This window comes from Pan troglodytes, chromosome 3 (assembly GCF_028858775.2).
Source record: "Pan troglodytes isolate AG18354 chromosome 3, NHGRI_mPanTro3-v2.0_pri, whole genome shotgun sequence".
In the NCBI taxonomy this organism is placed as follows: domain Eukaryota; kingdom Metazoa; phylum Chordata; class Mammalia; order Primates; family Hominidae; genus Pan; species Pan troglodytes.
The window spans coordinates 109284129-109298960 of NC_072401.2; the positions used below are offsets into that span (position 1 = coordinate 109284129).

The window sequence follows — 14832 nt, forward strand, 5'->3', positions numbered from 1 at the left end:
TAACATAATGACCTCTAGTTCCATCTATGTTGTTGCAAATGCCAGGATCTCATTCTTTGTTATGGCTGAATAGTACTCCATGGGTATATGTAACAATTTCTTTATCCATTCATCTGTTGATGGACACTTAGGTTGCTTCCAAACCTTGGCTACTGTGAGTAGTGCTGCAATAAACATAGGAGTGCAGGTATCTCTTTGATACACTGATTTCCTTTTTTGGGCATATATACCTAGCAGTGAGATTGCTGGGTCATACGGTATCTCTATTTTTAGTTTTATGAGGAACTTCCATACTGTTCTCCATAGTGGTTATACTTTTTACATTCCCACAAACACAAGGGTTCCTTTTTTTTTCCACAACCTCGCCAGTATTTATTGCCTGAGCACCTTTTCATATACCTGTTTGCTATTTGTATGTCTTCTTTTGAGAAATGTCTATTCAAATCTTTTGCCCATTTATTACTCGGACTATTAGATTTTTTTTTTCCTATAGAGTTGTTGGAGCTCCTCATATATTCTGGTTATTAATCCCTTGTCAGATGGATAGTTCCCATTCTGTGGGTTGTCTCTTCACTTTGTTTCCTTTGCTGTGCAGAAGCTTTTTAGCTTAATATGATCCCATTTGTCCATTTTCTTTGGTTGCCTGTACTGTGACGACATCTTGAAGTTGTGAGTTTGGGGATTGCCTGCCTTGTATATTCTTTTCTGTTACCATCATCTTTAATAGCCACAAATGACTGTTGACCCACATGATATCTGCACTAGAAACCCAAAGATTCCCGTCATTATTTTTGTTGATTATATGGAAGCACCCATAAACCAGCGCAAATCCTAAACATAATTATCTTGTCCAGAAGGAGACATTAATGTAAAACATTTATGTCAAGAAAGATTTAGCCACATTCCCTCGGATTGGTCATTCCTAGTTAGAGTCCTTGAGGCTGCCATCGTTTACTTTGAAAACTGCCCAGCAGGTGTATGAATAGCAACTCCAGGACAATGTAGAACCATTACCATTTTAAAGACAGCAATCCCCCTTTTAAAAAACTACTGAGGCCTTCGAAGAAACCACACGGCTGCCTTGGGCCCCAAAAGCTGCGGAAAAGCGCAGTATTCAGTTAAGCAAATAACTACTTACACTGTTTATTTTGGTTACGATTCCTTAAGTGAGAAGTAAATCAATTAACAGGACAAATGACACGATGGTTAGGCACGAAAGGGACAGTGCTGCCACCTCATTAGCTTGGAGCAACCTTCCAGCTCATACCATGCGGACTGATGACTAACCTTGCCAGGCAACGCTGTGAGGTTTGGAAACCCACCTCTTTGACCTAGGCCCGGTCAACACCGATAAACCCTCTGAATCAACGCTGGCGCTCCCAAGCCCACTCATACGCCGTCAGGAAGCAGTTTCCGAAACAGGCCGGGTGCAGGGGTGGGGGATCCCGTTCCAGCCCCACCCCTGAAAGTTGCTGGGAGTGGCACCCAAAGAACTTTCCCAGATTGATCTCTGTTGCCGCTCAGGGAGGTCAGCTCCAGGCCCTCAGCCTTTCGGCCGGGAGCCAAACTGCCCTGCCTGCCAAGCCCCTCCTTCTCTGCACCTTAAACAGCCGCGAGGGGAGAGTCGGCTGGGATTTTCTTCTTAAGAAGTCGCGCAGGTTTTTCGAGCTCCACTCTGCGCCAGGAGAGCCACGGCAGCAGGAACGGGCACTGCTGCCACCGGGCCGACGGGTGAGTCACTGTTTGGAAATGGAGTGGGCGGGCGAGGGTGTGAGAGAATGAATGATGTCAGGAGCGCGCTGGGCGCAGGGCGCAGGGAGCGGGCCGCGCGCGGCGGGCGGGGAGAGCGGGCGCGGGGCCGCGGTCAACACTGAGCGCCGCGCCGTGGGCCGAGTGGGGCGGGGAGACCCAGCCCTCGGCGCGCACGGAGCCGCCGTCGGCCGCTCGGAGCCTGGCCGGTGCTGCAGCGCCGCCGAGTGCGGCCTCGGGGGCGGCAGCCGCGGGAGGGACCCGGAGAGCTGCTTCCCCTAGTCAGGCCGCGGCGTGGGAGGGCGAGACCCCGAGCAAACTTTCTAGCGGCTTCGGCCCGAGGGTGGTGACGCCCGGGGCTGGTCGCGGCCGCTGCGGCAGCGGGCTCCATCCCCTGGCAAATCCCCTTCCCGGGAGCAAGTGCCTTCAGCTGGGAGTGTCTGGAGCCCTGGCCACCAGCGGGTAAGGAGCGCGCGGAGGGGCCAGGAGGAGGATGGGCTGGGGAGCGGAGAGTCCTCCGAAGCGCGGGAGGGGAAAGGCGGATTGCGAAGCGGGGACGTGGCTCTAATCCGGCCCCCACCCTCCCCGCCCAGGGCATCCTTCCTCGATTTTGTGGTCTGGAGGAGAGATGTGTGCCTTAGTCTCCTTCCTCTGAGCAGTCATCTCATTCATTTGCAGCCCATTTCGGGTACCCCGGTCCTGGCGTTGGAAGGGCACAGGTTAAACCCCAGATTGTCCAGAACCACTCCGGAGGTCAGGGCTGAAGTTCAGTTGGTGGAGGAGGGACTATGTGTGTGTGTTTGTGTGTGTGGTTTTTCTTTTCTTTCTCTTTTTTTTTTTTTTTTTTTTTTTTTTTTTTTTTTTGAGAGGCACTTACTGATGATGTGTGAACAGTAACAGCCCAGCTCTGGGCAGCCCACACCGAAACCCTTCAACGTGTGGCATTCCAGAGCTGCTCCCTTTACGGAAGGGAAGACTTGGTTTCTCAGCGAAAATAAGGGGCGGGGAACCCCTGTCAACATCCATCCAGAGGTATGGATAATCATTAATTATCCACGGCTTGAAACCAACTCAAAATGTTATGTCCTGTAGTCTTTTTTATTTATTAATGTTGCCGGTCCTCTATTTCAAGTCTTGCCTGCTCTGAAATGACCTTAAAATCATTTTGACATGTGTGTTATATTTTGAAGAGATTCAACTGTTTAGTGTCACTGGATTCGGCGTGGGTTTTCAATCTGTACCTAACTTTTCAAATCCTTGGTTTCATTACCAGTCTCCTCTATTAACGGTGGGTGCTCAGGCACATTAAACATTCTGAACCAGTAAAATGGGATTATAGCTACTTCAGATAATAAGGTGGATTAAATAAGGATTAATAATGAGGATAATAATGAGGATTAAAGCGCAAAAGACTTCTCATAATGTCTGGTACAAAGCAGACCCCAACAAATTATAGCTGTTTATATATAAATAATAGTGTGTTGCAGCTGGCTTAGGTAATAACCAATTAATTTCCACAGAATGTCCTCCTTATAAGCCTGGTGGGCCGAGGGTTAGCATGTGAAATCCTTTGGCAAGTTCCTTAGATTGGGAAGTGATGTTTTCAGCAAGTTAAACATTTTTAGTACGGATACCTGAGAAGGTTATGGTTTCGATCCTGTGTCATGGGAACTGCCATTTACTGTTTAAACAATGTCAGAGCAATGGCTGAAAGTGACAACCTGGAATTTACAGGAAGAAAGGACGTGAGGAAGCTAACTTTACCTTTACCTTTTTTTTTTCCTAAAGAAGCAGTGCAAGCAGTGCAAAATTTCCTCTTTATGGCCCTTTCCTTGGTCTTCTAATGTTCTTACTTCACAATAGTCTGGTTGAAGTGTTTTTTTTTTTAACAAGTTAATGTTTAATTTGGTTCCTTTGGTTTCATTTTTAAGTAAAGCTAGTTGACTTGCGAACCTAGAGGGAAACACTTGGACACCTTGAGGTGGCTGCACCTTGTTCTGAGTTTCTCCCCTCGCAGAATCTCATAAAAGCCCTAGGAAATGTTTGGAAGAAACTTTAGCACTTGTGCACGTTATTGAAGACATTTGCTCTTACCATAACTATAACAACTTACAGGGTGAAAGATCTGGGAGCTGTCCTACGACAGTACCGTGTAGTGAGATCATGGACATGGGAATCCAGGAGACCTGAGGCTCTCTGAGCTGTGTTCCTTTGAGCAAGTTTACTTAAACTCTTTGGGATTTTTGTGGGACTTTAAACAAAATATAGGGGAAAAATAGAAATAATCTTAGAACTATTAAAATAGACAATGGAGTATCAGTGAGAACTTTTTTTAAAAGTGATGCTTTGAGGTGAGATGTTTCTTTTTTAAAGGAATAATTACTGAGAGTTTTGGACAGTTTTAGACTAAATCATGACTTACCCACCTTTAGCGCGTTGTCTCAATGGAGAAATTGAAGGCTTTGTCTTGAACTACTAGTATCAGATATTTATTTGCTTAACGTTTAGTATGCAACAACTACATAACAGCCACTGTGCTAGGGGCCAGCAATGCAAACGAAGGAGATAGTTGCTACCCCAAAGCTTATAGTCCAGTAGAGACCTCAGGCTGTGATTATCAAGAGGGGAAAAAAGGAGTCAAAAAAGGAGAGTGCTGGGGACTTGGGAAGAGACAAGAAGTGATTAGGCCGTCATAGGCTGCCTCCCACTGATAATAAGAGATCTGGTGGCATTCTGAATGGTCTTGAATAGGGGCTCGTAAATTCTTTATGAGGCCGAATAATAAAAGTATGCCTTGCTTTACACAGTAAAATATTACGGACAAGTGATAGCTCTTCAGTTTAAATAATTTTAAATATTCAAAGCAAGCTTGTTTAAATGAAATCTGAAGGGTCAGCTCAGCTCAACTGAGATATATTTGCTGTGTGGCTGGGTGCAGTGGCTCACACCTGTAATTCCAGCACTTTGGGAGGCCGAGGCAGGCAGATCACTTGACGTCAGAAGTTCAAGAGCAGCCTGGCCAATATGGTAAAACTCCGTCTCTACTAAAAATAGAAAAATTAGCCGGGCATGTTGGTGCTCGCCTGTAGTCCCAGATACTCGGGAGGCTGACGCAGGAGAATCGCTTGAACCTGGGAGGTGGAGGTTGCAGTGAGCTGAGATTGCGTCACTGCACTCCAGCCTGGGTGACAGAGCTAGATTCTGTCTCAAAACAAAACAAAACAAAACAAAAAAAGATTTATTTGCTGTGAACAAAACACTATGGTAGATTTTTAAGAGGATTATCCTTGTATGAGTATTCCAACTTATTAGTTTTCCCCATATTATAAGTAATGTGTTACTTATGGAAATTTATAAGTATAGGCAAAACAAATCAGCCATAATCTCACCACCCAGAAAATCATTTAACATTTCTATCCGCCCCCTCTTTATATTTTGCCCCTATGCACAGATAACACAAACAGCTAACGAGTATTGATCTTACTATGGGCCAGGCAACGTGACAGTTGCTTTATACATCAAATCTCTTGTAATCCCCACTCCAACCCGGTGAGGTAGGTGCTCTTATTACCTTCTTTTACTGAGGATACAACTGTTTTAGGGAAATTAAGTAACTTTCCTGAAGTTGCAGCAGCTGAAATTTATCTCTACAAAAATGGGTTCATTCTCTATGTTCCAACTTACGTTTTCTCTCCTCATCCAAACATGGACAACTGTATGTCACTAACATACTCTTACACAGCATCATTTTTAGTTTTCTGTTTTGTGGCTGTGTCTCAACCAGTCCCCTATTGCTGAACACTTAGTTTGTTGCCAGTGTTCACTATTTTAAGCAGCTCTGCATTAAATCTTTCTAGCTATGTCTGTGTACACATTCTTGATTATTTCAGTTATTTTGCATTTTAAAAAGTGAAACATAATGTTTAATTTAGCTGCCCTTTTTTCTAAACTGTATTCAGAATTAGAGAACTTTTCCCTGTCTCTTTAATTTAAAATTTCAGAGTCTTAATTTCTGCGTTCCTTTAGCATATCTCATAAGATTTCAGCAATAGGATCAACCTTCTCTATGGAGCCGCACAGTGGAGCAGTAGCTCATTATGCAAGGAATTTATCTGTTGAAAAGGGAACATACAAACTTTCTTAAAGTACTGTTTGTGTGTGTTATTTTTATTAGCCATGAAGCTAAATGTCTTTTGTGGGGAAGTATAGCAGAATGGAGAGGTGCTAATTTTGCCAAGGAGCTCTCTGAAGGACATTCTACTTCTACACTTTGATGAAGCATTAGAACCCAGTGAGACAGATGAATTAAATACTTTCAGGTGTTGCATTTAGCAGACTTATCACTACCTTTAGAATAAGTTCCATCCATTTTAAATAGGTCACCTGTTTTTTAAAACATTACACATTTGTTGTTTGACATTTTGGGGCTGATTTAATGAAAGTGCGAGAAATTTCCATTAGTTTATTTTTATTATAAATATAAAGCATTTCTTGAAACATTCTCAAGTTTTACAATAATATCACATCTTTGCTACTCTGAGTCAAAATTTTAGTTTTTCATTCACTTTTCTATTTTGATTTCCAGTGTTAATTTATCTTTAAGGTTTTGATAAAGGATGTTAGAATATGAGTAGTGTTCATTTCAGCCACTTCATACAGATACCCAGATCAGTTCACTTTATTAGTTTCTAACAATGACTTGTAATTCAAAGCAAAGTTTAAAGAAATAGCTAATAGAATTAAAGTCAAATCAGATAATGAGTTATTTTATAATTGGTTTTCCCTCTATTGACAAACCCCTATACAATTTGAAATTCAGCCTTATAATTTTGTGTTTGTGTTTATTTAAATTGATATCTCGCTTAAAGCTTTCAAACTAAACTTGTGCAACTAACTGAATTATTTCTTTTATATGTACAGTCTTTCCTTTCACTGTACCCCATTTACTATTTATATTATTATTCTTTTATTTTTTTAAATTGAGACAGAGTCTTGCTATGTTGCCCAGGCTGGTCTTGAATGCCTGGACTCAAGCGATCCTCCCACCTCAGCCTTCCAACGTGCTTGAATAACAGGCATGAGCCACCCTTGTCAGCCATGCAATTCCTTTATTTTTCCTTCCAGCTTTTATTTTGGGTGTGCAGGTTTGTTACATGGGTAAATTATGTGTCACAGGGGTTTGATGTACATATTATTTTGTCACTCAGATAGCATAGTACCTGATAGGTAGTTTTTCAGTCTTCACCCTCCTCCCACCCTCTACCCTCAAGTAGGCCCCTGTGTCTGTTGTTCCCTTCTTAGGGTCCATGTCTGCTCAGTGTTTAGCTCCCACTTATAAGTGAGAACATGCAGTATTTGGTTTTCCGTTCCTGTGTTAATTCACTTAGGATAATGGCCTCCAGCTACATCCGTGTTGCCACAAAGGACATGATTTCATTCATTTTTTGACTGCATAGTATTCCATGGTATGTATGTACCACGTTTTCTTTATCCAGTCCACTGTTGGTGGGCATCTAGGTTGAGTCCATGTGTTTGCTATTGTGAATAGAGCTGTGATGAACATACATGTGCATGTATCTTTATGGTAGAATGATTTTTATTCTTTTGGGTCTATATCTAGTAATGGGATTGCTGGGTCAAATGGTAGTTCTGTTCTAAGTTCTTTGAGAAATCTCTAAACTGCTTTCCACGGTAATTAGCTGAGCCAATTTACATTCCCACCAGCAGTATATAAGTGTTCCCTTTTCTCTGCAACCTTGCCAGCATGTTTTTTGACTTTTTAATAATAGCCATTCTGACTAGTGTGAGATGGTATCTATTGTGGTTTTGATTTGCATTTCTCTAGTAATTAATGATGTTGAGCATTGTTTCATATGCTTGTTGGCTGTGTGTATGTTGTCTTTTGAGAAGTCAGTTTGTGAGTTTGCCCATTTTTTAATGGGGTTGTTGGTTTTTTTTGCTTGTAAATGTTTAAGTTCCTCATAGATTCTAGATATTAGACCTTAGATAGAGTCCTGTTTCCAAAGAGAAGTGGAGACTACTCAGGAAGACTTGCAGCATTAGTTGAACATGAAGTTCAGTCTTTGAAACAGAGAGAGGTCAGTTATGTGGGTTCTCCAAGCTTCTCCAAACACAGAAGATGGAGTTAGTGTTGATAAATAGTGGTGGTTAAATAATGATACTATAAGTACTAGTGAAGATTAAATGAACTGCTATCTTCATCTTCAGACAGCTCTGCAAAATGGAAATTATATCCACTCTGTAGGTGTGGAAGCAATTTGGAAAGTGTTTAAAGGTGAAACAAGGCAAAAGTACCCTTAAAGTAGCCAAGGGTACAGAGCTGGTGGGAAGTAGAGCAGGGATTTGAGGCCAGGCCCAGCTGATTCTAATGCCATGCACTTCCCAGTACCCTGCATGGCTTTCTGTTTTGTCTCCACTAGCTTCAGCGATATGTTGGGTTTTGAGAGACATAGTTTGATATAGGACTGTATGTGTATGCTCTCCTGGAACATTTCTCTGGTCCGTGCTGCCTTAAGATCATGAAATTATGCCAGAGGTGAACCCTGACAGGCTTAGGCTGGCTTGGACCTGAGTCCCAGCACTGCTACTCATCACTAGATACCATGGAGCAGCTTCCACAGGTGAACCTCCATTTCCTGGCTGTATAATGGGAGTAAAATAATATTTACCCCATAAGGTGACTATACGAATTACATGGCTCCCCGTGTATAAAACATTGAGAGTAATGCCTGCTTCATGGTAAATATTCAAGGGCTCAGCAATCATTATTTTCTGCATATAAGCTGCACTTCTAACTTTTAAAACAAAGAGTTCAGTCCTGTTGTGTCAAATGGAACCATTCTTTCTCGTTAAGGTGGCATGTATCTTTTGGAATGATATATCCACATTCAAGTGTTACATCTTGGCTGTGCTAATAGGAGCTGGAGCCTGTCCCATATTTTTCCCTCCCCGTTTCCTTTGGGGTTAAAATAAAATGATTGAAGTTGGTTGTACACTGCCATTGAATTCAAGAACTTTCATAAGAAGTGTATAACATCAGCTGTGAATGCTGAAAAGCTTTTCAAGCCACAGTCACAATATGCCTGCCCTCTTAGCAGATGCTGGTAGCGGTAGTCTAGCACAACTGGTACTGTCCCTCACAGAGCTTAGGCTTCTGGGGAGTATTGTACCATGAACACCACTGTCCCAGAAAGTGCCCGGGCCACTAAGAATCACAAACCCTACTGTCCTCGCCAGTGCTGTGCGTCTTTCTTTAGGAGGCCCTGAGACAGTTTATTTAACACAGCTGCTACTGTCTTCTGATATTTGCATTTGTTCAGTGAGTTGTTGAACCACCCAGTTATTACTACCCCAGTAGTTGCTACCAAACTTTCATAGCAACAAAGGGTATTGTTTTGGTTAGTGTAATATACCAGTTCTTCTGCATGAATGTCATTGAATATATTTACGTATATATAAAATATATGCCATATGGTAAATTAGCTAGGGCTGAGAAGTTTGCTCCCTTGAAATATAGTTTCATTGGCAAGTTATAAGCAGCAAGCAGGAGCATTTAAAAGTTTATTTAACAAATACTTATATTCACTATGTGTCAGGGTTTGTTCTAAGTACTTAAAACTGTTACTCATTTACTCCTAAAATTCACTTTAAGGATCCCTACTTGAAACACAGGGGGGTTAAGTCACATACTTAAGGCCACACAGGTGGTAAATAGTTGAATTAGATTTTGAAAGCAGGCAGCTTGACTGCAGAGTCTAATCACTGCAGTGTTGCTTGTGGAATCTAGCATGTTTCTCACAGTTTGGGCCCTATTTGTGTCCTTGTGTATGCAATTTTGCCAAAGAAAAAAATTGCACCTGTTCAAACATATGATCAACTCCTTGATTTACCATGTGGAGGATTACAACTAGATTATATATTTCAATATTGCTATTGAAAGACATTGATAGACTGGGTACTGTGGCTCATGTCTGTAGTCCCAGCACTTTGGGAGGCCAAGGCGGGTGGATGGCTTGAGTCCAGGAGTTTGAGACCAGCCCAGGCAACATGATGCAACCCCTCCTCTACAAAAAACACAAAAATTAGCCAGGTGTAGTGGTGCACACCTGAAGTCCCAGCTATTTGGGAGGCAGATGTGGGAGGTTTGCTTTATCCTGGGAGGCTGAGGCTGCAGTGAGCCAAGATTGCACCACAGCACTCCAGCCTGGGCGACAGAGTGAGATCCTTTCTCAAAAAAGAAAAAAGACGTTGATACTAATTTTCACTATGATGTTACCAAGCATTTCCCTGTAAAAGCTTCTGAGTGCATGGTCGACCCTGGTGATGATCCGGGAAGGAAGCATGCATTCTCCCATTCCCCACTCAGCACACTCAGCTGAGCAAGACTAGCAGCAATCTCAGGCCTCCTGTCCTAACAGCATTCTTTTTATTTTTTTAGCTTTAGGGTTTTCATTTGTTGTAAATTAAAATAGTTAAAAATCTTTATTGGAGGAGAGTAGCTTGTACACTTGAGGTTGCTTTGTTTTCTAATTACTGTTGGAGATGGTAGTAAGCAGAATAATGGCTCCCCAAAGATGTTCACATCCTAATTCCCAGAACCTATGAATCTGTTATGTTATACAGCTTGAACATTCCTAGTCTGAAAATCCAAAATGCTCCAAAATCTGAAACTTTTTGAGTGCCAATGTGACACCATAAATGAAAAATTCCGCACCTAACGTCACATGATGGGTCGTAGTTAAAACAGTCAAAACTTTGTTTCATGCACAAAATTATTTAAAACATACAAAATTACCTTCAATCTGCATATAAGATGTATATGAAAAGTAATGAAAATATTCCAAAATTCAAAAAAAAATCCAAAAGACTTCTGGTCCCAAGCATTTCAGATGAGGGATTCTCATTCATCCTGCACGGAAGGGGGAATTCAGGTTGCAGATGGAGTTAAGGGTGCTGACCAGCTGATGTTGATATTAAGATTATCCTGGGTCATCTGGGTGAACCCAGTGTAATCACAAGGACCTTCTGAGTGGAAAAGGGAAGCAGAAGAGTCACAGCAGGAGAGTTGACATTATTGGAAAAACTCAAAACATCCATTGCTGGCTTTGAAAATGGAAGGAGGCCACAAGCCAAGGAATGCACACAGTCTCCAGAATCTGGAGGAGGCAAGGGAATGAGCTCTCCCGTGGAGCCTCCAGAAAGGAGCACAGTCCTCCTGACACTGTGATGTTTAGCTCAGAGGGATCCATTTTGGACTTCTGACCTCCAGAACTGTAGGAGAAAAAAATCTGTGTTCTTTTAAGCCTCTAACTTTGTGGTAGAGCAGCAGTAGAAACAAATACAGAGCAATCTGTGTTTTGATTTGTTCCTTATGCCAGTCCTAGCAGAGGGCTGCCTGATCTCATGATTTATTACAGACACATTGAGTATAGCAAGGTTTACATTTTGACGGCTGTTTTATTTTATATGTAAAATTAACCACTTTGTGGGAGGGAGAGTTAACTTTTGATAATTCTGTGTATTTCTATACCTAGCAATTATTTAAAATGACAGTACCAAGGTTTCCAGGAAAAAAGTGTCTTAGTGATTCTGGAGCAGGTAGAGCCACTTGAATCTTTTTTGTCAAGAGTTACCTAACAGGAATGTGGCTCTGCATCCTATGTAGTTGTGTCATACCTTTGCATTTGTTTAGGGTGAAATGATAGTCCCAGCATGGTGATACTGGGATGGTGGAGATTATCACTTAATTTTTACTCCAGGTTCCTTTTAATTTTTAAAGATCTGGTATTTTCTCATTTGCCTAGCAATGTTATTATGAAATCCTAGAGAACAACAGCTGTAAACAAAAGGTGGCATCATTCATTGGGTCATCTATTGTAAGTACGTAAAGGGCTATAGACTCTTAGAGTAGACAATATCTCAGAATCACAGTGTCAACTTCTGAAATTAAAAGAACAAGAGGCTGGGCCCAGTTGCTCATGCCTGTAATCCCAGTGCTTTGGGAGGCCAAGGTGGGAGGATCACTTAAGGCCAGGAGTTTGAGACCAGTCTGGGCAACATAGCCAGGCCTCCATCCCTATCCCCTGCAAAATTAGCCAGGTGTAGTGGCACACACATGTAGTCCCAGCTACTCAGGAAGCTGAGGCAGGTGAATCTCTTGAGCCCAGGATTTAGAGGTTGCAGTGAGCTATGATCATGCCACTGTACTCCAGCCTGGGCAACAGACCCCATCTCTAAAAATAAAATGAATAAGAATTATAATAATAGATGGGGTTTTTTTTTTTTTAAGGAACCCTGTGATAACAATCCTATATTCAGTTAAAGGTCTTCTCTTTGTACAATGTAGCAATAGCACTAGTGTAAGAAATAAAATCTTGGGAATTTTCTTGTGTCTTAAAAAGTGGAATCAGAAATAGTGTAGAATTTTGGTAATTTTTATGAAATACAGGTGGAAAATTAGCTGCAGTTTCTAGGGGGAAGAGATTGTCTTGTGTAGAAGTATAAAAAAAATTGGAAACTCAAACCATAGAGACAGAATATTTTCATATTTGTAATTCTTTTAAATGCATTCTTTTTAGATTTGGAGTCACTTTGCGACTTTCAGAGAAAAATATCTATACATATAAGCTGGATTGAATTCCTCTTATAAATGTGCACGTTTGAATAAAAACTCGATGTGGGAGGATAGGAAGTTTTGGTCTGTATTCTAAAATGCTTTTAGAGATTTTTCTAGGCCCTTGCTTCTCTAATTTAGAAACTTCTTGAGCCCTGGCTCTGTGGGTGCAGTGTCACATCAGACTCTGACTCATTTGCTTACATTTTATCCTTGTCAAGCAATTCTTGGTTAATAGTTTGCTTTGTCGTGCCAGTATCTCCATAACAGAATGGGGATGTCTTGGCTATATAAGTAGCCAAGTAAGAAAGCTTCACTAGTACCAGAAGGGTATCTGTTCCATCTCCCAGCAATTGTTGATAAAAGATTGATGTTCTCTGTTGCATCTTTTGTTAATATGAACTAAAACTTATTTCTCTTTGATGAACTAGTTTCTGAGCTTACAAAGAGCAGACTCCGGACCAATGTGCCCAGAATCCCTAAAGAGTTAACCATCTCCCAAGAACCCAGTACTGTCAATGGAAATATAACATGAGCCATACATGATAGCCATTTATGTAATTTGAGTTTTCGAACAGCCACATTACAAAAAGCAAAAAGAAACAGATGTAATAATGTTTATAACATTTTATTTAGCCTAGTATACCAAAATATTATATGTAATGTTACCAGTTATAATCAATATAAAATTCTTGAAATTTTTACATTCTTTTCCAAGCCTTTGAAATCTGATGTATATTCTACACTTACAGATATCTCAGTTCAGACCAGCCACACGTCAAGCACTCAGTTGCCACATGTGGCTGGCACCTCCTGTACTGGGCACTGCAGCTCTAACCAGCCTTATCCTTAAGGAAAAATATCCCACATAAATCTGAAGACAATTCATTAAGCGTTGCCATCCAATGACTTTGGCATATTGTATTTTAAAAACTGAATTATATCATGGAGTTACTCAGTGAGTGCCACAGCACACTGGTTCCAGTGTCTTCTGCAAGTATGAGTTAACAAATCTTACAGTGAAACTTCTCTCTGAGGTTGTCTGTACCTTCGATTTGTGAATATCAATGCCAGAAAATGTGCCTGGGCCTATAAATGAAATGTTTAGATTATTTGATTATTGAGTATGGGAAAGATGACCACTCATACACTTTTGCATCTGGTCTGGTCTCTTAGCTCTAGTGCATCAATACATTTAACTCCTCATCTATCACCTCATCGTCTACCTCTTGTCCACCATCATCTTTACCCTATCCTTTCCTTGTTTTTGTGGGTAATGTTGATTACTAATTTGTGCTCTTCCTCAGTTGCTTATTGTGACAATTTGGGAAGCAAGACCACTGTAAAATCTAGATCAGAGAAAACATTACTTGATATCAAATATTTGGCGGCCGGAACAGATATGATTAGAATGTAAGAAGACCCAGGCATAGTAGAGAGACTGGGAGAGAGGATGGGCAGGGGAGGGAAGGGAGAGGAGAGTACCGTTCTCTGGGGGAAAAATAACTCAGTGCAGATGAAAGATTTCATAGCAGAAAACTCACCTGACCACTGGGGAAGCCACTGCATTCATCAAGCTTCCAGGATAGGTTGCCTTGGATTTCATAAATATATTGACTTAATCAAATAACTGCATGACACAGATTGCTGAGACGCAGTCCCAAGCCCTCCTCCATTCCTTTGGAAATTGATTAATGTATTTAACACTTTTTTTTGCACTTGCTAGGTGCTAGACCTCATTTTTGATTCTGGGGATTCAGCAGTAAACAGGAGTCTAGGTTTCTCCTCCAATGGAAATTGGTTGTATATGTTGAGAGAGGAAAAGGTGTTGAAAAGCAGGATTGATAGGATGATAGGCAAGTAAAACCAATGAATAAGTTGAGATTTGGACTAGTTCTTGGAAGGAAGTAGAGAGTGACTGGGGCAGCCTACCCTAGGACAGTCAGGAAAGGTTCATCAGAAGAGGTCAGATTTACACTGAGTTGTGAAGGATAAGAAAGACTCAGCAGAGTGAACAGCATGTACAGCCTGTGGAGGGAAAGAGCGTGATTACACAGGAAAGGGAAGAAGGCCAATCTGCTGCAGCCTGTGAGCAGCAGAAGTAGGCGAGAGATGGGTGTGGCGAGGCAGGCAGGACCGAGGTGGGTAGGGCTGGCAGGATTTGTAAGGAGTATGAGCCTTGTTCCAAATGCCATGAGAAGGCATTGTGATGTGACATAAGGAGAATGAGGTCTGATTTACATCTGTAATAGATCCCTCTGGCTGCTGGGCAGAGAGTGGAGTAGGAGGGGGTTAGAGCAGAAGCAAGGAGATGGTTATGAGGCTATTGGGAGCATTCTGTATGAGAATTGATGCAGCTTGGAGAAGGGTGGTGGTGTTGGAGATCGAGAATGGTGGATGGGTTTGAAAGTACTGGAGACTTACAGGTACGATATGTGGCATAACAGTAG

The 14832-nt window shown here is 41.7% G+C and overlaps 1 protein-coding gene across 3 annotated transcripts in view; it reads left to right on the forward strand.

Annotated features, from left to right (window-relative positions):
* The first annotated feature begins 1492 nt into the window (after positions 1-1492).
* Positions 1493-14832, forward strand: part of SGMS2 (sphingomyelin synthase 2) — a 90520-nt gene continuing 77180 nt past the window's right edge. The window contains exon 1 of one of the 3 annotated variants that reach the window (XM_009448103.4): positions 1493-1731. The gene's annotated coding sequence lies outside the window, so the exon portion shown is untranslated. 3 annotated transcript variants of the gene reach the window in all.